We start from the raw sequence: 23,396 nt of genomic DNA, 5'->3' as shown, positions 1-23,396 counted from the left end.
GCCAACCTGTTAGATGTCCCATAGTCAATCTTATGGACAAGCTTGACTAAGGAAAGAGAAATTCATTATGACTAGAAGAGTAGAAAGTTATTAGTTCCCAGACAATTAGCAGCAAATCAGTAGGTAGCTTATTAACTATGTTAGTGGTGAGCCACTGTCTGATATTAATAATCTGTAAGATGCTTAAGAACATCCTTCTTTTTTTTTTTTTTTTTGAGACAAGGTCTCCCTCTGTTGCCCAGGCTGAAGTTCAGTGGCACGATTATAGCTCACTCATAGTCTCGACCTCCTGTGCTCAAGCAATCTTCCTGTCTCAGTCTGCCGAGTAGTGAGACTACAAGCATATACCACCATACCTGGCTAATTTAAAAAAAAATTTTTTTTGTAGAGACAGCGTCTTCCTGTGTTGTCCAGGCTGGTCACAAACTTGTGGCTCAAGTGGTCGTCCTGCTTTGGCCTCCCAAAGTGTTGGGATGACAGCCATCAGCTACCATGCCCTCCCAGAATATTCTTGATGAAGCACGGGAAATTGAAAAAATAAGTCCCAGCCTAGCCCCAGTGTTGCGGACCAACCACTCCAGGGTAAGCTCTTTCCAAGAGGCAGTTATCGTCCCTTCAGTTGACTCCCCTGTGAGCCAATATATGAAGTCAGAGCTCTGACAATATTTTCTCCAAGCCACTGAATTGCCAACTTCTGTGCGTCCTCACACAGGGCGCTGTGAGGGAGGTCTGAGAGGCTGAGCGATAGACCACATTCAATATCACGTGTGCTGTCCAGGATTTGTGGGATTTGTGGAAACTTAGATCAATTATTTGGGTTTTCAAGCTTCATTTTTTTTAATCACCTATACACTGAAATTAATAACACTTATCTGATAGGGTAATGAAGAGGACTAAATGAGCTAATATGTGTAAAGTGCCCACCAAAGAGTCTGGCCCATGCTTAGCACTCAGAAGTTCTCTGACAAGGATGGGCAAGGTGATGTCCTGTATCAGAACACTGCAGGGAACAAAGCACTGAGAATCCAAGAGGGATATGCCTCCTATGACTCCTGAGTGTTAGACACCAGGACCTTTCAGCATTCTAAGAGAGGAAAAAATCATCCCATCTGATTAGAATGTTTTGGAAAAGCATCAGGAAGGAGGTAGCATTTGAAATGGACTTTGATTGTTCATGCAGTAATGAGGGGAAGGTCATTCCAGGCAGAGGAAACAGCAGGAGCAAAGTCGAGGAGGTGGGGATGCATTGTGATTTGGGGAAAGTGGGGTAGTCCATATAGTCTGGAAAAAAGTTTTCTAATGGAGGGAGATAGATACAAGACTGAATGGCTGGCTAAAATCAAACCGTGGAGGATCTTAAGCGTTGAGTCAATACATTTGAGCATCATTCAGAAAGCAACAGGGAGCTAGCTGTTCACAGTCTTTTAACAGAGGAGTTAAAACAGAGGACACCATCGTAGACATAAATGCTATAGTAATAGGTCCTTATTTTCATTAATTTTCCAACTAGGCATAGAGCAAGGATTTCTCAGTTTAGGATGGAAGCTAGAAGGTGATACTTACAAGGTAGTAATGGCAAGAAGCACCAGAAACAATAAGATAAGGATCCTATCAATTAATATTTGTAGTACAACGAACCATCTCAAAATGTAATGGCTTAAAACAATTTACTTAGCTCTAGGGGTCAGTACTTTGAGCTGGGCTTAGCTGGGTCTGGAGTCAGCTGCCAAGTCAGCTGGGTTTATTGTTGACCAGGGCACCATGGGTCTCATCCAAGTGGCTTCTCATCTTCCAGTAGGCTAGGCTGGACTTGCTCACTTGGAGAAAGCAGGGATTCAAGGAGAGTGAGTTGTGGTGTGCAAAGTGGCTTCTTGAAATCCAGGCTTGAGACTGGCATGTCATAACTGCTGCCACATGCTGTTAGTCAAAGCAACTCACGGGGTCAACCCACATTTAAGGGGGAGAGGAAGAGACTAATTTCTTGGCAAGTGGACCTGCAAAGTCACATTACACATCTACCATAAAGAAAGAGTTCTAATCTACAACATGACTATCGGGATTTAACAAATATAAGGACACCCTGTATACTTACACCCATTCGCGGTTACATATTCAAGCAAATAACAACAGTGAATCCCAACAGACCGTAAACATGGGGCATTCAGAAATCCTAATGTGAGTCTATTGCGGTAAGTTCTAAAGAGGAGTAAAGGGCTTATGGCTCACTGGCCAGATGTAACCAAATGTGTTTGTGACTTCTTACTCAGGACAAAAAAGCAAAATTTAATGGGCTATGAAGGAAGAATTGATCCATGAAGCAATTTGGTAGCAATTGCCAACAGCTTACCGAGAATTAAAGTAATAACAGAAAACTGTCTGAAATGGTTCAAGAGAATAACCTCCAACACTGAAAGTGAAATCATTTAGCGAGGAATAAAGATAAAGAGCCAGCGTGGTAGTGCTGAGGCTGAAAATTCAAAAGAAAATTTCAGGGACTCTTGATTCTCATCCTTTTTCTTTCTACTTCTTTTATTTTTTTAATGCATGAAAAAAAAAATCAGGCCCATCATCGCCAAACTCAGCATGCAATTAAAACGGCAGTCAGGACCAGCCATAATTTTGCCAAATCGATTTTTCGTAATGATGTTTGCAACCCCTCTGAGGTTTGGAAGTGAAGTCTGCCTAGCTTATCCATTTCTTTTTCCTCACAAGCATGTGCACACTGAGATTGGTATTGCTGGACTGCTCATGAATGCTAAGTGCCAGACATTGATTTCCGTTTTGGAGTGGGTATGGGAGAAAGCATTTCAGTCAATGAGTTGGTGGTCTCCATCCAGTTCCCTAGCATACTAGTACCCCTAGCCACACTGTGCCATGACAATGGGACCCTTTGTTGACAGTCTTGGCACAAGCACTAAGGATTAACTGGGCATGCTGCCTCCGCAACTCTCAGCTGCAGCTCTGTTCAGTTCAGAACACAGCTCAGGACCAGGAGACAGCCTGAGAAGGCTTCATTTGTTACTGCCCATGGCTCACCAATGCTGGGGACAATCTGTTGTTTGAAAGCTGTACACTGGGTTTTTTATTTCAGACATAAGCTACACATGGCTCTTCTCACTTATGATGAAGGCAGTTAGCTCCATTATTTTCTTGCCAAGAGATATTCACAGTCCACAGCATATACAGGAACACACTTTGTTGGGTGACCCACAGCCAAGAAGCGAGTTTCTTTATGCCATGGCTTTTCCCTGTAAAGTGTGCCGTATGGAAGTTTAAAACAAGTTTTGCAGTATGACAGCGATGGCATAGATGATTACCAAGTAAAATTTAGTGTATCTAGGAATGTTCTTGGCTGGGTTCACCCTTCTAAGATATTAAACTGTAAATACAGACTTTAAAGAGACTTTTAAAGTAGAGTAGACATCTGTTTGTGTGGGCGGGAGGGGGTATTTTGCTTTGTTGTTGATTGTTTATTCTGCCTGTCTAGCATACCTTCCTTTTTTCTTGTAAACACCCCAAGATACTTCTGAGAATTACCCGTCACCACCACTTCATCATACTCAGACCCTTAATTTATTTAGGTGAGGTTGACCCAATTCTCTCAGCTCCAAGGTTGAACATATGCCTCAAGAATGACCAACTGGACTATTCAAACAACCAATTGGGTAATCAAACTCGGTGATTATTTCACAAGTGAGCCCTTGACTCAAACCAAGACAATCTGAGTCCATTGCAAGATTTTGCTGGTACTCTTGAAAAAGAGGCATTATCATTTCACTGAGTTAGCTGAAGAAGTAAGGTGTAAGTTTGGGACAGCTGCTTGGAGCAATTTAATCAAATTTAAACAAAAAGAAAGCAGCGGAAGGAGATGAAGAGGAATCAATTCCAGATGTCATATTTTGAGTCTCTGGATCCAGCCATGCCTAAAGCTAAATCTATTGCTTGACTTTCAAATTATGTAAACCAATAAATCTCCCCTTATTTAAACTAGTTTGAGGTGCACCTTTGTCCCTTGAAATTGAAAGTGCCCTCATCCATTTCCAAGATTCTCTACTTTGTGATCATCCTTTGGGTCAAGTGAATGTAGCAGCCACTGGAGGTGATGTTTTCTCAAAAGTATCCAGAGATAGAGACTAGCAACACAGTGGGTGAATCACTCTTGTATTTCCCCCTTATAGGAATGAATGACTTCTTAATGTTCAGAAATATTTTCTCCTAATATGAATCAAGCTCATTTTCTCTTAGATAGCCATGGAGAAATTTCATGTCCTCCTTCCACAAATCTTCATCTGAAGGAAGACAAAATTTAAGTTGTCCCTTTAGTCTTTCTTTTGAGATTTTTTTCCTTTGGTCATTCTATTTCTTTTTGCTTTGCTGGCTTAGATATTTTCTTGGTTAGCTTTTTGAAGCAGAGTGATGCTAATCTGATCAGGTAACTTCCCCATTTAAATCTCTTAATTGGCTCCCCACTTACCTTACCTTAATATGATGCCCATCTTCTTTCCATGGGATATAAGTAGTACCTCCATTTCTAGCATCTAATTGGCTGGCTAAGTCCCATTTTACTCTCTTGTACCCAGGGCTCAGAACATTCCACTTCGCTAACATTTGTTCCTTTTTTGAGGCTTGTATCTGAGGTAAGCAGGGTCTCAGGGACAATATGAGTCAGTGCCATCTTGGCAGCTCTCACAATCCTGGGAAGAAGTTTTACAGTAGCCAGCAGGAGAGATTTGCTTATTAGGCCTCCCTCCTGGAATCAGGTGCTAGCTCTGGGGCCCAGGAAAACACCACGGGTATAACTCCCAGAACTCCTTGAGGCATCGTACGGATCTCCAGCTACTGGTTTGGATAATACTCTTTGAAACAGAGAAATGGGGACCTTGGGAACTTTAAAGAAGGTGTTTCCAGTCACTGGAATTCACATAGGACAGGTAACAGAGAAGTATTTAGCACATCAAAGTGTGAGGATGGGAGCATACAATTTTCACCCATTATATCATCTGTGCCCAGCTGAGAGCTTGGAACAGGTAAAAGGTCCACAGCAAATATTTGCAAATGGAACCAAATATTTTAGTAAGGGTCTGACAGATGTTGCTAGAAGTATTAATTCTGATTTCTTCCACCTCACAGTTATTTAACAGGACCCACAATAATGGTAGCTTTCTCACAACAGCACAACATTATTGATTCATATAGTTTGTGGCAGTTGGTATCCTTAATAAGCTTGTGGCTAATCAAGCGGATGTTTTGTCTGTGCAAAAAAGAAGGCAGGCAGGCAGGCAGGTGGGCAGGAAGGAAGGAAGGAAAAAAGGAAGAAGGGAAGGAGGGAGGGAAGAAGGAAGGAAAAGAAAAAGAAAGAAAGGAAAGAAAGAAAGAAAAAGAAAGAAAGAAAGAAAGAAAGAAAGAGAGAAGGAAGAAAGAAGAGGAAGGAAGAAAGGAGAAATGAAAGAAAGAAGAGAGAGAAAGAAAGAAAGAGAAAGAAAGGGAGAGAGAGAGAAAGAAAGAAGGGAAGGAGGGAGGGAGGAAGGGAGGAAGGGAGGAAGGAAGGAAGGAAGGATCCAAACATTAAAATATTGAGGTGCTGTTTTTTCTTTTAGTTTGGAATACATGTGAAAAGGATGTAGTTTTGCCTCACCTGCTCTACTGTATTCCAATTATGCGGTTGAACGAATCTGGGTTAATTTACGGTAATAATTTTAACCCAGTGAGTCCAGTATGAATCACACCAATGAATCATATCGTTTCTCCAGGCACAAGTATGTCTTACAAATACATCTTCCAGAACAAAATTGTAAAGGTGGTGCATGTATGATAATTTCACTTTACTTTCTCTCTTGGACTTCATTACATCAACAGAGAACCAAAACAGCATCCAAAAAACTGGAAAAAAGATCATATTCGAGGCAGAAAAACGAACACGAAACCCTCTAGAACCATAAATCATATCTACTAAATATTGTGAAATGTTGAAAATTTACCTATAAGAACAGAAATTATGAGCTAAATATGTATCCTCAGACCTCTTTCAGCAAAAAGATCTCCCTAAAATAAGGGATGGTTTTATAAAGGCCTACTGAATAATTAAAGATAAGATAAAAGTTTGTCAAAATTCCAAGGATAAGACTTTAAAAAAATTTTAAGTGTACAATGTAATAAATTTTGACATGAAACACATAAACCACTGCATGAATCAAAATTTGCACATACCAATCACCCCCCAAATTTTCCTGTGTTCCTTTGTAATCCTTTCCTCCTGTCTCTCTTCACCACCCCATTCCCAGGGCAACAACTGATTTGCTTTCTATCATTATTGATTCATTTGTAATTTCTATAATTCTAGAATATAAGTGGCGTCATACAGCATGCAATCAGTTTTGGACTGGTTTCTTTCACTTAGCGCAATCACATTGAGAATGATCCAACTTATTGTGTACATTAACAGTTTATTTCTTTTTATTATCCCATGATTTGTATATACCATAATATGTTTATGCATTCACCTATTAATGAACATGTGTGTTGATGCCAAATCCTGCTTTCACTAAAAAAGCTGCTGTAAACATTTGAATATACAACAAGAAGAGCTAACTATCCTAAATATATATGCACCCAACACAGGAGCACCCAGATTCATAAAGCAAGTCCTGAGTGACCTACAAAGGGACTTAAACTCCCACATAATAATAATGGGAGATTTTAACACCCCACTGTCAACATTAGACAGATCAACGAGACAGAAAGTTAACAAGGATATCCAGGAATTGAACTCACCTCTGCACAAAGTGGACCTAATAGACATCTACAGAACTCTCCACCCCAAATCAACAGAATATACATTTTTTTCAGCACCACACCACACCTATTCCAAAATTGACCACATAGTTGGAAGTAAAGCTCTCCTCAGAAAATGTAAAAGAACAGAAATTATAACAAACTGTCTCTCAGACCACAGTGCAATCAAACTAGAACTCAGGATTAAGAAACTCACTCAAAATCGCTTAATTACATGGAAACTGAACAACCGGCTCCTGAATGACTATTGGGTACATAATGAAATGAAGGCAGAAATAAAGATGTTCTTTCAAACCAACGAGAACAAAGACACAACATAGCAGAATCTCTGGGGCACATTCAAAGCAGTGTGTAGAGGGAAATTTATAGCACTAAATGCCCACAAGAGGAAGCAGGAAAGATCCAAAATTGACACCCTAACATCACAATTAAAAGAACTAGAAAAGCAAGAGCAAACACATTCAAAAGCTAGCAGAAGGCTAGAAATAACTAAAATCAGAGCAGAAATGAAGGAAATAGAGACACAAAAAACCCTTCAAAAAATTAATGAATCCAGGAGCTGGTATTTTGAAAAGATCAACAAAATTGATAGACCGCTAGCAAGACTAATAAAGAAGAAAAGAGAGAAGAATCAAATAGATGCAATAAAAAATGAAAAAGGGGATATCACCACCGATCCCACAGAAATACAATCTACCATCAGAGAATACTACAAACACCTCTATGCAAATAAACTAGAAAATCTAGGAGAAATGGATAAATTCCTCGACAAGTACACCCTCCCAAGACTAAACCAGGAAGAAGTTGAATCTCTGAATAGACCAATAACAGGTTCTGAAATTGTGGCAATAATCAATAGCTTACCAACCAAAAAGAGTCCAGGACCTGATCAGGCAGGAGAAGGAAATAAAGGGTATTCAATTAGGAAAAGAGGAAGTCAAATTGTCCCTGTTTGCAGATGACATGATTGTATATCTAGAAAACCCCATTGTCTCAGCCCAAAATCTCCTTAAGCTGATTAGCAACTTCAGCAAAGTCTCAGGATACAAAATCAATGTACAAAAATCACAAGCATTCTTGTACACCAATCACAGACAAACAGAGAGCCAAATCATGAGTGAACTCCCATTCACATTTGCTTCAAAGAGAATAAAATACCTAGGAATCCAACTTACAAGGGATGTGAAGGACCTCTTCAAGGAGAACTACAAACCACTGCTCAATGAAATAAAAGAGGATACAAACAAATGGAAGAACATTCCATGCTCATGGGTTGGAAGAATCAATATCATGAAAGTGGCCATACTGCCCAAGGTAATTTATAGATTCAATGCCATCCCCATCAAGCTACCAATGACTTTCTTCAAAGAATTGGAAAAAAACTACTTTAAAGTTCATATGGAACCAAAAAAGAGCCCGCATCACCAAGTCAATCCTAAGCCAAAAGAACAAAGCTGGAGGCATCATGCTACCTGACTTCAAACTATACTACAAGGCTACAGTAACCAAAACAGCGTGGTACTGGTACCACAACAGAGACATAGATCAATGGAACAGAACAGAGCCCTCAGAAATGATGCCGCATATCTACAACTATCTGATCTTTGACAAACCTGACAAAAACAAGAAATGGGGAAAGGATTCCCTATTTAATAAATGGTGCTGGGAAAACTGGCTAGCCATATGTAGAAAGCTGAAACTGGATCCCTTCCTTACACCTTATAGAAAAATTAATTCAAGATGGATTAAAGACTTAAATGTTAGACCTAAAACCATTAAAACCCTACAAGAAAACCTAGGCAATACCATTCAGGACATAGGCATGGGCAAGGACTTCATGTCTAAAACACCAAAAGCAATGGCAACAAAAGCCAAAATTGACAAATGGGATCTCACTAAACTAAAGAGCTTATGCACAGCAAAAGAAACTACCATCAGGCTGGGCGTGGTGGCTCACGCTTGTAATCCCAGCACTTTGGGAGGCCGAGGCGGGCGGATCATGAGATCAGGAGATCGAGACCACGGTGAAACCCTGTCTCTACTAAAAATAGAAAAAAAAAAAATTAGCTGGGCGTGGTGGTGGGCGCCTGTAGTCCCACCTACTCGGAGAGGCTGAGGCAGGAGAATGGCGTGAACCCGGGAGGCGGGACTTGCAGTGAGCTGAGATTGCACCACTGCACTCCAGCCTGGGTGACAGAGCAAGACTCCGTCTCAAAAAAAAAAAAAAAAAACAAACAAAAAAAAGAAACTAGCATCAGAGTGAACAGGCAACCTACAGAATGTGAGAAAATTTTTGCAACCTACTCATCTGACAAAGGGCTAATATCCAGAATCTACAATGAACTCAAACAAATTTACAAGAAAAAAACAAACAACCCCATCAAAAAGTGGGCAAAGGATATGAACAGACACTTCTCAAAAGAAGACATTTATGCAGCCAAAAACACATGAAAAAAGGCTCATCATCACTGGCCATCAGAGAAATGCAAATCAAAACCACAGTGAGATACCATCTCACACCAGTTAGAATGGCCATCATTAAAAAGTCAGGAAACAACAGGTGCTGGAGAGGATGTGGAGAAATAGGAACACTTTTACACTGTTGGTGGGAATGTAAACTGGTTCAACCATTGTGGAAGTCAGTGAGGTGATTCCTCAGGGATCTAGAACTAGAAATACCATTTGACCCAGCCATCCCATTACTGGGTATATACCCAAAGGATTATAAATCATGCTGCTATAAAGACACATGCACACGTATGTTTATTGTGGCACTATTCACAATAGCAAAGACTCGGAACCAACCCAAATGTCCAACAACGATAGACTGGATTAAGAAAATGTGGCACATATACACCATGGAATACTATGAAGCCATAAAAAATGATGAGTTCATGACCTTTGTAGAGACATGGATGAAACTGGAAAACATCATTCTCAGTAAACTCTCACAAGGACAAAAAACCAAACACCGCATGTTCTCACTCATAGGTGGGAATTGAACAGTGAGAACTCATGGACACAGGAAGGGGAACATTACACTCCAGGGACTGTTGTGGGGTGGGGGGAGTGGGGAGGGACAGCATTAGGAGATATACCTAATGCTAAATGACGAGTTAATGGGTGCAACAAAACAACGTGGCACATGGATACATATGTAACAAACCTGCACATTGTGCACATGTACCCTAAAACCTAAAGTATGATAAAAAAAAATTTGAATATAAATCTTTGTATGAATATATGCTTACATTTCTCTTAAGAACATAGGAGTGGAATGACTGGTTAAATGGTAGATGTTTAATTATTTTAAGAAACTGCCAAACTATTTACCAGCATAGTTGTTCCATTTTAAATAAGAATTCCAGTTGATCCACGTTCTTGCCAACACTTGTCAGAGTTAGTCTTTTTAATGTTAGCTATTCTAATAGTTGTGCAGGGGTATCACAGTGTGGTTTTAATTTTCAGTTCTCTAATTACTATTTATGTTGAGCATCTTTCATAGGCTTATTTGTCATTCATAAATATTCCTAGGTGAAGTGTCTCTTAAAATCTTTGGCCCAATTTTTAATTGGGTTGTTCACTTTCTTATTATTGAGTTTTGAGTATTTTTAATGTATTCTGGACACAAGCCTGTTATCAGATATGTGATTTGCAAATATTCTTTTCCAGTCAGTGGTTTGTCTTTTCAGTTTTATGAAAAGAAGTTCTTAATTTTGATGGAATCTTGTATATCATTTTTCTTATGTGTTTGGTGTCATATCTAAGAAATCTTTGCCTAACCAAGGTAACAAAGATTTGATTCTATGTTTTTTTCTAGAAGTTTTATAGTTTTAGGTTTTCAGTTTAGGTCTATATTCCAGTTTGAGAACATTTTTGCATTTGGTGTGAGGAATAGATTGAAGTTCATTTATTACATATGCATGTCCCATTGTCCCAGCACCACTTGTTGTAAAGCCTGTTCTTTCTCTGCTAAACTGTCTTTTGTCAAAAACCAACTGACCATATATTTGGGTCTATTTCTGAATTCTCAAATCTGTTCCATTGATCTATTTATGCCAATATTATATTGTCTTGATTTCTGTAGCTTTATCGTAAGTTTGAAATCATGTAGCACAAATTAAACAATTTTATTCTACTTTTAAAAAGTTATTGTAGGCCCTTTACATTTTTATCTAAATTTCAGAATTAATTTACCAATTTTTATTTTTTAAAAGGCCTGCTTGGGTTTTTATTAGGACTGTATTGAATCTATAGAACTTTACATCTTAGTAGTTAAATCTTCCAACCCATGAATATAGCGTATTTTTCAATTTATGTAGTTCTCCTTTAGTTCCCTTCAGCAAAATTCAGTTTCCATTGTATAGGCGTTGTGTATCCTTTTTACTTTTTTTTTTTTTTAAGACATGGGGTCTTGCTATGTTGCCCAGGCTGGTCTTGAACTACTGGGCACACGCAATCCCTCCTCCTTGACCTCCCAAAGTGCTGCAATTACAGGCCTAAGCCACCATGCCCAGCTTTGTGCATCTTTTTCAGTTGTTTCTGTAAGTATTAAATTTTTTTGGTGTCTTGGAAAATGGCATGTTTTAAAATTTTTAGGTTTTGACAGTATTATATTGGGATGCGATTGGTTTGGTATATCGATCTTGTATCCTAAAAACTTGCTAAATTTCTCTATTAATTTTAGTAGTTTTCATTAAAGACTCTGTGGGGTTATACTATTCCATGAGATTATGGAAAGCAAAACCTCCTATTTGTTTTTCTTGCATTGATTAGAATCTCAATAGCAATGTTGAATAGAAGTGGTGAGAGCAGGTATCTTGGGCTTATTCCTGGTCTTGGAGAAAAGCATGTGGTGTTTCACCCTTAAGTTTGGTGTTAGCTATAGGTTTTCCCTAGATGTCTTTTATCAGATTGAGAAAGTTCCCTTCTAGTTCTACTTTGCTGAAATTTGTATTCAGAATGGATGTGGGATTTTATGTAATGCTTTACCTGTATAAATTGATATGCCATATGACTTTTATTTTTTGTCTATTAGTGTGATGAATTACATTTATTAATTTTGAATATTAAATCAGCCTTGGATTGCTACTTTAAACTCCACTGGTTGGACTCAGTTCGTTAAAGTTTTGTTAAGAATTTTTGTATCTATCTTCATGGGATATATTACTTTTTGGTTTTGTTTTTCTTTTTTTTTTTTTTTGGTAATGTTTGTCTGGTTTGGTGTCAGAGTAATATTAGCCTCATAAAATGGATTTGGAAATATGCTATCTTCTTCAAGTTTAAGGAAGAGTTGATATAGTATTGGTATTATTTATTCCTTAAATATTTGATACAAAGCATAAGTAAAATCCTCTAGGCCTGGGGTTTTCTTTGTGAGAAAGTTTTTTCTTTGAGTTTAATTGCTTTGAATTGACTTGTGGTTACAGTTTACTTCCAGCTGATGTTATATCACTTTAAATATATTACAGAAACTTCTCAACAGTGTACTTCCATTTCTCCTCTGCTAGTCTTTGTGTTATTGTTGTCATAAATTTTACTTCTGCATGTGTTTTAAGCTTCATAATACCCTGTTATTATTTTTGTATTAACCAGCCAATTACATTTTTAAAAGATTAAAACAGTAAGGAAAGAAATCTCCTGTCATTAACTGTTCACTTTTTTTTCAGTCTTTTTTCTCTGTGCATAAGTTTGGCTAATTTCTTTTGCTGATTTCAAGTCCTCTAATCGTTTTTCTGCAATGTCTAATATGCCGTTGATCACATCCAGTGTATTTTTCATCTCAGACAATGTGGTTTTCATTTTTTAAAGATTAAATTGGCTCTTTTAAAACTATCTTCCTCTATATAACATGCTAAATCATTCCTCTATCTTCTTGAACATACAGAATACTTTTTAAATAACTATTTTAATGAACTTACTTATTTCATCTGTGTTTTATATAGGTGGGTTTCAATTGACTTATTTTAAATTCTATCATCTGTGTCATTTGTAGCTGGGTTTCTGTCACCTAATGTTTCTTCTCATTATGGACTGTATTTTCCTGATTCTTTTTCTGACTAATACATTTTATTGAATTCTAGACTTTTTAATTTTACCTTGCCAGGTGTTGTACTTTTTTGCATATCTATAAATGTTCTTGAGCTTTGTTCTGAATTGTGGCTAAGTTGTTTGAAAATAGTTTTTGACCCTTTTGGGTATCATTTTTAACCTTTATTAGCCTTCATTCAGAGCACAGTTTAGGATGTTTTTTTTTTCATATTACTGAGCAAAACCCTTTTGAGAAATCTATCCAGTGCCTAATGAATTATGAGGATTTTCAATATTTCATTCGTAGCTGGACGATCAGGACAGGAACTGTTCTTAACCCTGAGAGATCTTCCAGGTATGTTGTCTCTGACCTTTTGGGAGGGTTTTTCCTTACACAAGTGCTGATCAGAAGTACTCAGCTGAAGACTGAGATGAACCTTGCTGATCTGCTGATTTTTTGACTTTGTCCTCTCTCTCTCTCTCTCTCTCTCTCTCTCCCCCCCTGCACTCTGTCATGTGAGCTCTAGCCACTTTGGGCTCACTGTGTCCCCATCTCCTTCTGCTCATTTCAAGGAGACTGCCAGGCTCTGCTAAGACTCTGCCTGTCTAAGCAGTGACCTGGAATCTCTCTCTGAGCAGTTACCTGGGGCAATCTCAAGGCTCAATTTATTTGTTTCATGGCCTCAATCTCATTTGTTGTCTGATGTCCAATATCTTGAAAACCACTGTTTCACATATTTTGTCTGTTTTTTGTTTGTACTTTTAGGCAGAAGAGGAAGTCCAGTCCTCATTATTTCATCTTAGCCAAAAACAGAAGCTGGATGTAAGAATTTAAAAGGAGATTTCCTTTAAAAAAAATTTCAGGCAGGCAAAATTTCAGTAAATTATAGGATTTCTTCCCAAAGTTTTTTGAAAAAAAAATATGCTTATAATTACATTCAGCCTCTGAAAATTTCTTAAAATAAACAATTCATAAGTGAAGAAATCATGATAAAAGGTGTTGTGGTGAGCTCTGACTGCTTAAATTCATAAATTAAGGTTTTAAACCATGGGGAACAATATTATAGAATCAAACATGATTGTTATAACTGTTGGCAACCTGATGTAATAATAAATTAAGTAAAAATTAGGGGTTGGCATAGGAAAGAGGAGAAGAAAGACAAATTTGTCTTGTTTTTAATAGCAGTGAGTTAATAATGATGTTTAAAATTGAAACCTGTAACTGGAAAAACAGAACAAAACAAAACTTTTAACTGCCTACTATTTTTCCTGATCCTTTCTTTTTTTTAATTTTTGATTTTTTTAAGAAAATAAGGAGGGTGGAGCCAAGATGGTCGAATAGGAACAGCTCCAGTCTACAGCTCCCAGCGTGAGCGACGCAGAAGATGGGTGATTTCTGCATTTCCAACTGAGGTACCGGGTTCATCTCAATGGGGAGTGCTGGACAGTGGGTGCAGGACAGTGGGTGCAGCGCACTGTGCATGAGCCAAAGCAGGGCGAGGCATTGCCTCACCCAGGAAGCACAAGGGGTCAGGGAATTCCCTTTCCTAGTCAAAGGGGTGACAGACGGCACCTGGAAAATCAGGTCACTCCCACCCTAATACGGTGCTTTTCCAACAGGCTTAACAAATGGCACACCAGGAGATTATACCCAGCACCTGGCTCAGAGGGTCCTACACCCACGGAGCCTCACTCATCGCTAGCACAGCAGTATGAGATCAAACTGCAAGGTGGCAGCGAGGCTGGGGGAGGGGTACCCACCATTGCTGAGGATTGAGTAGGTAAACAAACTGGCCCCGAAGCTCAAACTGGGTGGAGCCCACCACAGCTCAAGGAGGCCTGCCTGCCTCTGTAGACTCCACCTCTGGGGGCAGGACACAGACAAACAAAAGGCAGCAGTAACATCTGCAGACTTAATTGTCCCTGTCTGACAGCTTTGAAGAGAGTAGTGGTTCTCCCAGCATGCAGCTTGAGATCTGAGAACAGGCAGACTGCCTCCTCAAGTGGGTCCCTCAGCCCCGAGTAGCCTAACTGGGAGGCACCCCCCAGTAGGGGTGGACTCACACCTCACACAGCCGGGTACTCCTCTGAGACAAAACTTCCAGAGGAACAACCAGGCAGCAGCATTTGCGGTTCACCAATATCTGCTGTTCTGCAGCCACCGCTGCTGACACCCAGGCAAACAGAGTCTGGAGTGGACCTCCAGCAAACTCCAACAGACCTGCAGCTGAGGGTCCTGACTGTTAGAAGGAAAACTAACAAACAGAAAGGACATCCACCCCAAAAACCCATCTGTACGTCACCATCATCAAAGACCAAAGCTAGATAAAACCACAAAGATGGGGAAAAAACAGAGCAGAAAAACCGGAAACTCTAAAAATCAGAGCACCTCTCCTCCTCCAAAGGAACGCAGCTCCTCACCAGCAATGGAACAAAGCTGGACGGAGAATGACTTTGACGAGTTGAGAGAAGAAGGCTTCAGAAGATCAAACTACTCTGAGCTAAAGGAGGAAGTTCAAACCAATGGCAAAGAAGTTAAAAACCTTGAAAGAAAATTAGATGAATGGCTAACTGGAATAACCAATGCAGAGAAGTCCTTAAAGGACCTGATGGAGCTGAAAACCAAGGCCTGAGAACTACGTGACGAACGCACAAGCCTCAGTAGCCAATGTGATCAACTGGAAGAAAGTGATGGAAGACGAAATGAATGAAATGAAGCGAGAAGAGAAGTTTAGAGAAAAAAGGATAAAAAGAAACGAACAAAGCCTCCAAGAAATATGGGACTATGTGAAAAGACCAAATCTATGTCTGATTGGTGTACCTGAAAGTAACAGGGAGAATGGAAGCAAGTTGGAAAACACTCTGCAGGATATTATCCAGGAGAACTTCCCCAATCTAGCAAGGCAGGCCAACATTCAAATTCAGGAAATACAGAGAAGGCCACAAAGATACTCCTCAAGAAGAGCAACTCCAAGACACATAATTGTCAGATTCACCAAAGTTGAAATGAAGGAAAAAATGTTAAGGGCAGCCAGAGAGAAAGGTCAGGTTACCCACAAAGGGAAGCCCATCAGACTAACAGCTGATCTCTCAGCAGAAACTCTACAAGCCAGAAGACAGTGGGGGCCAAAATTCAATATTCTTAAAGAAAAGAATTTTCAACCCAGAATTTCATATCCAGCCAAACTAAGCTTCATAAGTGAAGGAGAAATAAAATCCTTTACACACAAGCAAATGCTGAGAGATTTTGCCACCACCAGGCCTGCCTTACAAGAGCTCCTGAAGGAAGCACTAAACACGGAAAGGAACAACTGGTACCAGCCACTGCAAAAACAAGCCAAATTGTAAAGACAATCAAGGCTAGGAAGAAACTGCATCAACTAACAAGCAAAATAACCAGCTAACATCATAATGACAGGAACAAATTTACACATAACAATATTAACCTTAAATATAAATGGGCTAAATGCTCAAATTAAAAGACACAGACTGGCAAATTGGATAAAGAGTCAAGACCCATCAGTGTGCTGTATTCAGGAAACCCATCTCACGTGCAAAGACACACATGGGCTCAAAATAGAGGGATGGAGGAAGATCTACCAAGCAAATGGAAAACAAAAAAATGCAGGGGTTGCAATCCTAGTCTCAGATAAGACAGACTTTAAACCAACAAAGATCAAGAGACAAAGAAGGCCATTACATAATGGTAAAGGGATCAATACAACAAGAAGAGCTAACTATCCTAAATATATATGCACCCAACACAGGAGCACTCAGATTCATAAAGCAAGTCCTTAGTGACCTACAAAGAGACTTAGACCCCCACACAATAACAATAGGAGACTTTAACACCCCACTGTCAACATTAGACAGATCAACGAGACAGAAAGTTAACAAGGATATCCAGGAATTGAACTCAGCTCTGCACCAAGTGGACCTAATAGACATCTACAGAACTCTCCACCTGAAATCAACAGAATATACATTCTTTTCAGCACCACACCACACCTATCCCAAAATTGACCACATAGTTGGAAGTAAAGCACTCCTCAGCAAATGTAAAAGGATAGAAATTATAACAAACTGTCTCTCAGACCACAGTGCAATCAAACTAGAACTCAGGATTAAGAAACACACTCAAAACTGCTCAACTACATAGAAACTGAACAACCTGCTCCTGAATGACTACTGGGTACATAACAAAATGAAGGCAGAAATAAAGATGTTCTTTGAAACCAATGAGAACAAAGACACAACATACCAGAATCTCTGGGACACATTCAAAGCAGTGTGTAGAGGGAAATTTATAGCCAAAATGCCCACAAGAAAAAGCAGGAAAGATCTAAAATTGACACCCTAACATCACAATTAAAAGAACTAGAAAAGCAAGAGCAAACACATTCAAAAGCTAGCAGAAGGCAAGAAATAACTAAGATCAGAGCAGAACTGAAGGAAATAGAGACACAAAAAACCCTTCAAAAAATCACTGAATCCGGGAGCTGTTTTTTTGAAAAGATCAACAAAATTGATAGACCACTAGCAAGACTAATAAAGAAGAAAAGAGAAGAATCAAATAGACACAAGAAAAAATGATAAAGGGGATATCACCACCGATCCCACAGAAATACAATCTACCATCAGAGAATACTACAAACACCTCTATGCAAATAAACTAGAAAATCTAGAAGAAATGGATAAATTCCTCGACACATACACGCTCCCAAGACTAAACCAGGAAGAAGTTGAATCTCTGAATAGATCAATAATAGGCTTTGAAATTCAGGCAATAATTAATAGCTTACCAACCAAAAAAAGTCCAGGACCAGATGGATTCACAGCCGAATTCTACCAGAGGTACAAGGAGGAGCTGGTACCATTCCTTCTGAAACTATTCCAATCAATAGAAAAAGTGGGAATCCTCCCTAACACATTTTATGAGGCCAGCATCATCCTGATACCAAAGCCAGGCAGAGACACACACAAAAAAGAGAATTTTAGACCAATATCCTTGATGAACATTGATGCAAAAATCCTCAATAAAATACTGGCAAACCGAATCCAGCAGCACATCAAAAAGCTTATCCACCACGATCAAGTGGGCTTCATCCCTGGGATGCAAGGCTGGTTCAACATACGCAAATCAATAAACATAATCCAGCATATAAACAGAACCAAAGACAAAAACCACATGATTATCTCAATAAATGCAGAAAAGGCCTTTGACAAAATTCAACAACGCTTCATGCTAAAAACTCTCAATAAATTAGGTATTTAGGGGACGTATCTCAAAATAATAAGAGCTATCTATGACATACCCACAGCCAATATCATACTGAATGGACAAAAACTGGAAGCATTCCCTTTGAAAACTGGCACAAGACAGGGATGCCCTCTCTCGCCACTCCTATTCAACATAGTGTTGGAAGTTCTGGCCAGGGCAATCAGGCAGGAGAAGGAAATAAAATGCATTCAATTAGGAAAACAGGAAGTCATATTGTCCCTGTCTGCAGATGACATGATTGTATATCTAGAAAACCCCATCATCTCAGTCCGAAATCTCTTTAAGCTGATAAGCAACTTCAGCAAAGTCTCAGGATACAAATCAATGTGCAAAAATCACAAGCATTCTTATACACCAATAACTGACAAACAGAGAGCCAAATCATGAGTGAACTCCCATTCACATTTGCTTCAAAGAGAATAAAATACCTAGGAATCCGACTTATAAGGGATGTGAAGGACCTCTTCAAGGAGAACTACAAACCACTGCTCAGGGAAATAAAAAAGGATACAAACAAATGGAAGAACATTCCATGCTCACGGGTAGGAAGAATCAATATCGTGAAAATGAAGGTAATTTATAGATTCAATGCCATCCCCTTCAAGCTACCAATGACTTTCTTCAAAGAATTGGAAAAAACTACTTTGAAGTTCATATGGAACCAAAAAAGAGCCTGCACTGCCAAGTCAATCCTAAGCCAAAAGAACAAAGCTGGAGGAATCACGCTACCTGACTTCAAACTGTACTACAAGGCTACAGTAACAAAAACAGCATGGTACTGGTACCACAACAGAGATATAGACCGGTGGAACAGAATAGAGCCCTCAGAAATAATGCCACATATCTACAACTACCTGATCTTTGACAAACCTGACAAAAACAAGCAATGGGGAAAGGATTCCCTATTTAATAAATGGTGCTGGGAAAACTGGCTAGCCAAATGTAGAAAGCTGAAACTGGGTCCCTTCCTTACACCTTATACAAAAATTAACTCAAGATGGATTAAAGACATAAATGTTAGACCTAAAACCATAAAAACCCTAGAAGAAAACCTAGGCAATACCATTCAGGACATAGGCGTGGGCAAGGACTTCATGTCTAAAACACCAGAACCAATGGCAACAAAAGCCAAAATTGACAAATGGGATCTAATTAAACTAAAGAGCTTCTGCACAGCAAAAGAAACTAACTTCAGAGTGAACAGGCAACCTACAGAATGTGAGAAAATTTTTGCAACCTACTCATCTGACAAAGGGCTGCATCCAGAATCTACAATGAACTCAAACAAATTTATAAGGAAAAAAAAACAACCCCATCAAAAAGTAGGCAAAGGATATGAACAGACACTTCTCAAAAGAAGACATTTATGTAGCCAAAAAACACATGAAAAAATGCTCATCATCACTGGCCATCAGAGAAATGCAAATCAAAACCACAATGAGATACAATCTCACACCTGTTAGAATGGCGATCATTAAAAAGTCAGGAAACAACAGGTGCTGGAGAGGATGTGGAGAAATAGGAACACTTTTACACTGTTGGTGGGAGTGTAAACTGGTTCAACCATTGTGGAAGTCAGTGTGGCGATTCCTCAGAGATCTAGAACTACAAATACCATTTGACCCAGCCATCCCATTACTGAGCATATACCCAAAGGATTATAAATCATGTTGCTATAAAGACACATGCACACGTATGTTTATTGAGGCACTATTCACAATAGCAAAGACTGGGAACCAACCCAAATGTCCAACAATGATAGACTGGATTAAGAAAATGTGGCACATATACACATTGAATACTGTGCAGCCATAAAAAATGATGAGTTCATGTCCTTTGTAGGGACATGGATGAAGCTGGAAACCATCATTCTCAGCAAACTATTGCAAGGACAAAAAACCAAACACCGCATGTTCTCACTCATAGGTGGGAATTGAACAATGAGAACACATGGACACAGGAAGGGAAACATTACACACCGGGGACTGTTGTGGGGTGGGGGAGGGAGGAGGGACAGCATTAGGAGACATACCTAATGCTAAATGATGAGTTAATGGGTGTAGCACACCAACATGGCACATGTATACATATGTAACAAACCTGCACATTGTGCACATGTACCCTAAAACTTAAAGTATAATAATAAAATTTTAAAAAAAAGAAAATAAGGGGTGTCTGTGTGTGTGTGTGTGATTCAGCAATTCTTTTGCATGTATTCAGTTTTTTTCTTCCTTTTAATACAGCCAAATGAACACAAAAGCTTTCCTTTTTTTCTGAAAATCCATGAGTGTCAGAATAAAAGAATTTAAAAAGGTATAAACTCATCATAAGAAAACAGAAAATGAAATTATAAGCAGATAATAGATTTCAACAATTTCTAGAAGAGAGAAAGAAGGGTGCTCACTGATTAAGAAAAGATTTAAAAGCTGCAGCCTAAATATACCTGTCTCCTGGGCAGGAAGCAGGGGCTACAGTGGGGAGTATTAGAGAATTATAGGGAGGATCTTCATTAAGAAATCATAGAGCAAGTGAAGAGTAGCCATAAAATTGGGTTGAACACAGGCAATGGATTTAAGGTACATGCATAGGTCAATTGATTCCCTTACCCCCTTACCCCCAATTAAAAAAATGGAGGGTAAGTATTTAGCCCTTTAGGAGACTGTACTATTATTACAGACATTTTTGTTCTTTGTTCCTTTTTTTTTTTTTTGTGGTACACATGCCTATCCAAGAGTTAAATAGCCTCGTCCTGTTGTACTTGCTCAAGGTCATGTGATTTCTTTGGCAACAAATATTAGCAGAAGTGATGTGTTTCACTTTCAAGCAGGAGTGTTAAGGGCCAGCACATGGTTCACCCTGTGTCTGTTCCCTTTGCCACAACACTGCCAATATCTCTGAGAGGAGCTATTTTTGTTAGCCTAGGTCAGGTAATAAAGCAAGAGGAAGCAGAACATAAGCCAATGTATGGTAGACTTGTGATAATCTTTGTTATTGTAAACCACTGGGATTTGGAGGGTTGTTTGTTACTATAGCATTGCTTAGCCTAAACTAATACAAACTCCAGTACAAAACAAGGAAAGAATGCCCCCCTACCCCGACGCACACATACACACCCACATAAGGTTCTCCTTCAAAGAACAAACTGGAGAGAATTAAAATAGCTATTGTGGCTGTCATTGCTACAGAGGAAAAGCACTCATCATTCTCACCATTCTTGAACTTGGGAGGCCCTTATATAATAACCATTGCCTTGTGCATTCACACTGAGGAAGAGCCTTCCCGCCAATTTTCTAGCTGTATACACAGTTCTCCCAGTCAACATTCATCTTTCTTCATTCTTAACCTTGTAAATAGACAAGTAATGTTCATTATTCATTTAGGGAAAGTCCCAGTCTGAAGTGATGGAATAATATAGTCCAAAAAATATGAGGCCAGGGGAAATAGGGATTATTCAGAAAACAGACAGAAACAGAAAGAAAGGAAGAAAGGGGGGAGAAGGAAGAGACAGGAGAAAACAGTAGAGAAATAAAGACAAATAAAGAATATTCTCTGTATTTTCCAGGAAAGTTAGAAAGATATTTTATCAATAATACAAATGCAGGATGGTGTAACAGAGCTCTAGTTTTCCTCTCTAAATACATTTCTACCCTTCTTCCTGGTGGCATGCAGCTAGACTATTTTTCATGTTCCTTCACAGTTAGTTGTAACATGTGACAGTTCTACTCTATTCAATGTGAAAGGAAGAAATGCATGCAACTATTGTCCCAGAACTTCTTTTTTCCTCTCCGTGTGAATGTGGCTGAAACGCAGCTTTGGCCATGTAAAAGAGAGTGACACCTTAAGGGATGACACGGTGGAAGATGGAGGGAACTTGGGCTCCTGAACGGCTTCAGGAAGCACAATCACCCCATCCATCTCATGTCAGTTACACAAGAATGAAAGGGAGTTTGGTATTAAGTCACCATATTTTGGGGCCTATTGTGACAGCCACCTAGATTTACATCAATAACATAGATGATTTAAAAAAGTAACAGAGAGCAAAACAAGCACAGGGAAATTAACAAACAAAATGGCCAAAAAAGGAAATAATGGAAGGAAACTTGAGGATCTATCCCAGTACATACCACTAAAAAATACAGGAAAAATACAAGAGAACAGATAATAAAGTATCAATGCCAAAGCTTCAATGCCTGACGACTAGAAGTTCCAGAGAAAGGATGAAAAATGTGAACAGGAGAAAATTAGTAGAAAACAACAAAACCAACAACAAAAAAAACCATTGATTCTATTTGTACAAAAGAAAAAAAAAAAGAAAAATTGAATCTTCCTGTTAGACATCAGGATAGTGGTTACCTTGCCAGGGTGATCAGAACAAAACAGGAGGAAAGTTTCTGAGGTGCTGGAATCATCCCATTTCTGGTCTTTAGTGCTTGTTACAGGGATATTTTCAGCTTTTGGAAGCAGAAATAGATTATACTCTTATGACTTATGGATTTTTCTCTAAGTAGATTATATGTAAATAAAAATTTTTAAATAAAACAAAATGAAGAAAAATGAACAAAACTTTCCGGCACTGAAGTGAGATGAAACTTTACTTTAAAAGAGCTTTTCAAGTCCTGGAAAAAGAATATACAAAAAGAAATACCATTCTATAATTTCTAAAATTTCCTAATGCTAAAGATAAAGAGATCTCAAAAGTTGCCAAAGAGAAAAAAAAAGTAATTTACAGAAGAATAAAAGTAGATCATCATCAGACATCTCACTATCAGTCATACATGCTGAAAAATGATAAAATAGAGCTTTTTAAATTCTGAGATAATTAATTTGACCCTAGAATTTTATACCTAATCCAACTAATAAGCAACTATAAATAGTCACATCATTTTCAGATGTGTCAGAACTCACTAAGTTTGCCTCCTTATTTCAAAGTAGTTATTTAAGGATGTACTCCAGCAAAACAGAGGATAAGAACTAGAAAAGTGAAGACATAAGATATAATAAATGGAGGAACTGCTGGGCGTGGTGGCTCACACCTGTAATCCCAGCAGTTTGGGAGGTCAAGGCGGGCAGGTCAGGAGGTCAGGAGATTGAGACCATCCTGGCTAATACGGTGAAACCTCATCTCTACTAAAAATACAAAAAAAAAAAAAAAATTAGCCAAGTGTGGTGGCATGTGCCTGTAGTCTCAGCTACTCAGGAGGCTGAGGCAGGAGAATCACTTGAACCCAGGAGCCAGAGGTTGCAGTGAGCCAAGATTGCACCACTGCACTCCATCCTGGGCAACAGAGTGAGA

Source organism: Hylobates moloch, unplaced genomic scaffold (assembly GCF_009828535.3).
Source record: "Hylobates moloch isolate HMO894 unplaced genomic scaffold, HMol_V3 SCAFFOLD_12, whole genome shotgun sequence".
NCBI classification, from domain to species: Eukaryota; Metazoa; Chordata; class Mammalia; order Primates; family Hylobatidae; genus Hylobates; species Hylobates moloch.
Note: the sequence above shows the minus strand (reverse complement) of the source record.